Source organism: Castanea sativa, chromosome 6 (assembly GCF_040712315.1).
Source record: "Castanea sativa cultivar Marrone di Chiusa Pesio chromosome 6, ASM4071231v1".
Classification (NCBI taxonomy): Eukaryota; Viridiplantae; Streptophyta; class Magnoliopsida; order Fagales; family Fagaceae; genus Castanea; species Castanea sativa.
The window spans coordinates 32,772,291-32,776,547 of NC_134018.1; the positions used below are offsets into that span (position 1 = coordinate 32,772,291).

The window sequence follows — 4,257 nt, forward strand, 5'->3', positions numbered from 1 at the left end:
ATGAGCTCTTGTCAAGTGGTGCTCTAATTTTGCATTTAGAATTTTTTTACCTCTTTCATTAATTTTTTTTTTTTAATTGTTACCCAAAAGTTTACATTAACTTACTTTAGTGTTATCTCATTAATTTATCATTAATTGCCTAAGCTTACACCACACATGTTTCTCTTCATCATGTCTTTTAGCGTACCCACTATTTTAATATTTAAAAAAAACAAAAAATAATAATAATTAAGGACTAATAGTAATTACTAAACAGATAAGACATTAGAGAGAGATTGAGAGACACATAAATGTTGTAGATTGTTAAATAAAACGCATTGTTTCACTACATATTACTAAAATAAAAGACTTAAGACTGACAAAACGTTTGAAAGAGAGAGAAATAGAAATCTGAGTGGTGGCTACATCCGTTATATTGGCCTCCCACCACCATCAAGACGCTGAAACCCTTACGGGTATTATTTTTTTTCTTTTTAAATTAGGGGCTTAATAAGATTTAGGTTTGGGTAATTTGGTTGGATAGTTTTTGTTTTAGGTATATAAGTAGAGAGAATATTTGGTATGCAATATATATATATATATATATATATATATATATATATATATATATATATATATATATATTCTACGATGGTTTTAAATTATCTATAAGGCACATGCATACGCATTTGCCCATACCATATTTTAATGTCATACTATCAATGAGTGGAAGACAATGTAAGAGTTGGACATACTTTCATTTCATAGTATAAATTATGTGATTACAACACAAATTAATTGATTTTCATGGTCTCGTTACTCTTTTGCATTTATTTTTAGTTTTATAATTTTAAAAAAATAATCTTATATTGAGAAGGCTATAAATATGCAGTGAAACTACTAAACAAATTTTTAATATCTCAAAATGTATATATTTCTTTACTCTAATTTAGTTTACATTTTCTTTATAATATATGCACCACACTATTGAAAACCTTCTTATATAAAATATTACAAAATTATCTACATAGTACGAGCAACTTACCCGTGATTAATAATTATAGTATTTCAAATATATATACATGGAATTAAACCAAATTACAGAAATTTCACCCCAGACAACTGCTAGGAGCTAAAACAAAAAAACAAGCATCATGCTGCCCAAAATTGCCCAATTACCTATGAAATTTATTACAACACATTATTCTTATGAGTCCGAATATATATTAGTATGTATAGATAATTTGGAACTGGGAGATTTTCCCAACTCCCAGACCAAACTCAACATACATAAGGTAGCTCTTTTACATTCTTGCCTTGGCAACCACAAGATGTCCATCAACCGTCTCCACAACACCTGTTTCTTTGAATTGCTCCTCAGTCACACCTGGAAAAAGATGAAAAAAAAATTAGCAATGTGCTTTCATATTTTACTCAGGTACATGGAAGGAATTCAGATACTTGCCTTTGCCCATTGCAGCCGTTGAAGAAATGCCTCCCTGGATAGTCTTGAGGTACTTATCATAGAAGTTTGCACCAGACCATTTTTGATGAGCAAGTGTGTCAACCCCATTGTTCCTCTCCTCCCTCTGGATCCTCTCTACATAAGCCAACATTCCCCTCCTTGCATAATCCCTTGCAAAGGTGTCAGTCATAAGAGCATTGGCATGGAAACCGGCCAGAGTTATAAACTGCCAACAGTAGCCTAACTTGGCAATCGTAGGAATGAACTCCTTCATTTGTTGGTTGGTCATTCCCGATGCATCCCATTTGAAAGAAGGTGAAAGGTTATAAGCCAACATGATCTCCGGGTGCTTGGATTTCACCCCCTCAGCAAACTTGGTGCATTCTACCAATTCAGGAATTGCAGTCTCCATCCAAAGAAGATCAGCATGTGGAGCAAAAGCCCAGCCACGGACAACAGCTGCAATCACAGACCCTTTGAACCTGTAAAAGCCTTCTCTGGTTCTAGGCAAGTCCCAGTCCCAGAACAGGTTGTTGAGCCCCAATCTCTCAGCAACCTCGCGCGCTTGCTCATTTGAGAGACACTTATCATAACTAGAATAATTCGTCCACTCATTTAGTCTCCTTCTCTTTTCATTCTCCCCAATGTTCATATTCTGAATGGCATCCACAACACAATCAGAGAATGTCTTCAACTGTGCCATTGATATCCATTGGTCTTCAAGAGATTGAAGTTCAGCTCCAGTTTTACCAGCAGCCATTGCTTCTGCCAAAAGAGTAGCCAAACTTTTTCCCCTTAAGGTTTGGATTTGTCACACCCAAAATGAACTGATGATCTCTTGGGTCAATATTAGTTTGGATCAAATTATTAGCCGCGACTGCATCAGTCCTAGCCACCAAAATTGTCTCAACCCCCATGACATCAAATTGCAACCTTGCAGCCACTAGCCTATTGATGTGTTCGCTAGTGGCAACAAGTACTTTTCCAGCCATGTGGCCACATTTTTTGGTTGTTGAGGACTGGTCCTCCATGTGAACTCCAGCTGCACCACGTTCCACAAAAAGCTTACAAAGCTTAACAGTTGCTGTGGAGGCACCAAATCCAGTATCCCCATCAGCTATGATTGGTTTCAAGTAATCAATATAAGGGGTTTGAGCTCTCTCTTCTCTGCTCATGCTCATTCTTGCCTCTCTTTGCTTTCTATCATGGTATTGTTGGGCAAAAAATAAATGTTCCACTTTGTTTGGGACAGTGACATAGGGGTAGTCAGCAAGGTCTGGACCAGGTTCATTGGTGGAGGTGTGGGTGGATGAGCACTGCCAGCCAGAGACATATACGGTGTCCAAGTGCTTGGCCATCATGGTCACCTGGACAGGATCAAGTGCACCAAATGTCCTAGAGGCTGTGCCGTTGGCTTGGTGGCTCTTGAGAGTTCTCCATAGCTTTTTCGCCATTTCATTCGAGCCGTAGCTTTGTCTGAGGTTTCCTCGTAGTGACACAACATCTCTAGCCGAATATGGACGCCTGGTTAGCTTGAACCTCTCGGTGTTCCACCATGCTTGCACCTCTGCAATTTCAGCTTCATACTTTCCATCTTCCTCCATTTTCTGTTTGCAAAATTAATGACTTATAATGCCATAATATTACAAGTGCTATGCCTTATTGAACACTGTATAATAGGCATTAGAATTTAATTTAAGCGGATCCAATAGAAGAAAGGCCAAGTTGTCCCTAGGGTGGTTCGCTATAAGACAAAGAGACTCCAGGCACATCTGCCTCTGCTAAGTACGTTTACATAAACTGAGTCTCCACGATTTCATGCTTGTAAGTAGAAAGGGAAGTAATTTTTAATTCCGTAATAAGAAAATTTTATATTTCAAAGGTTTGTAGGGAATTTCGATTATTACATGAAGAAGAAGAACCAAAAAAAAAATATTATATATACTCTGTAAAAACTCATAAGAGACTTTTTCTTCCGCTGCGCCTGTGTATTACTTTTATTGTTATACTAATCGCAGATTTGTGTAATAAATGCGCAGAAAAATTTGATGTCATATTCATTTTTGTTAAATAAAGAATAAAAGTAGTAGTTGAGACTTATAAGTATTAGTCTCAAACTCATCTTACAATAATGTGATGCATTGTAATATATATAATATATTTTATCTAAGTAAAGAAGTTTATATCTTGATTTTTTTGTGTACATAAGTTTTTTTGGCAAGGAAGCATACTGCACTTTTCTTTTTAATCTTATTGCACTTAACTTTTCAATTATTATATATGACATACTTTATGATAGAGTGAGATATGCATCAAAAAACAATAGAATTATAAAATGGAAAATGTATAATTTTATTAGAACATGAAAATGAATTTTGATGATTTCATATGAAAGCTAACATTATTTTGCATTTTTGGAGAAGTTAGTGAGCAATTTATCCAAACTTCATTTCCATTTTATCATATAAGAACTATTAAACAACATTATAACAATTTATATTTTGATAATTAGTAAACTCATTTATGAGAATCAACTATTACAAAAAATTGTCTTTCCAAAACATATATTGATTTCCATTTTTCCTTTCTATACAATTTTTAAAAATGTGAAAAACTAAGGAAGCTAAATGTGGAGTTGATTTTAGTCAATCAATAAATAACATAAAAGGGGTAGGGGAAAGCAAACATATTCATGGTATAATTGTTTATATACATCCATATTTGTTTTTGTATATGTTAATACTCTTGTTTTCTAAAATATTCATGTAGTAGCTATATCTTGTATGATCTCTCCCAGGTCTTCAGTTTTAGCC

At 34.8% G+C, this 4,257-nt stretch overlaps 1 pseudogene; it reads right to left on the reverse strand.

The window, feature by feature from the left end:
* Window positions 1-1,283: 1,283 nt before the first annotated feature.
* Window positions 1,284-3,048, reverse strand: LOC142638050 (isocitrate lyase-like; annotated as a pseudogene).
* Window positions 3,049-4,257: the final 1,209 nt, after the last annotated feature.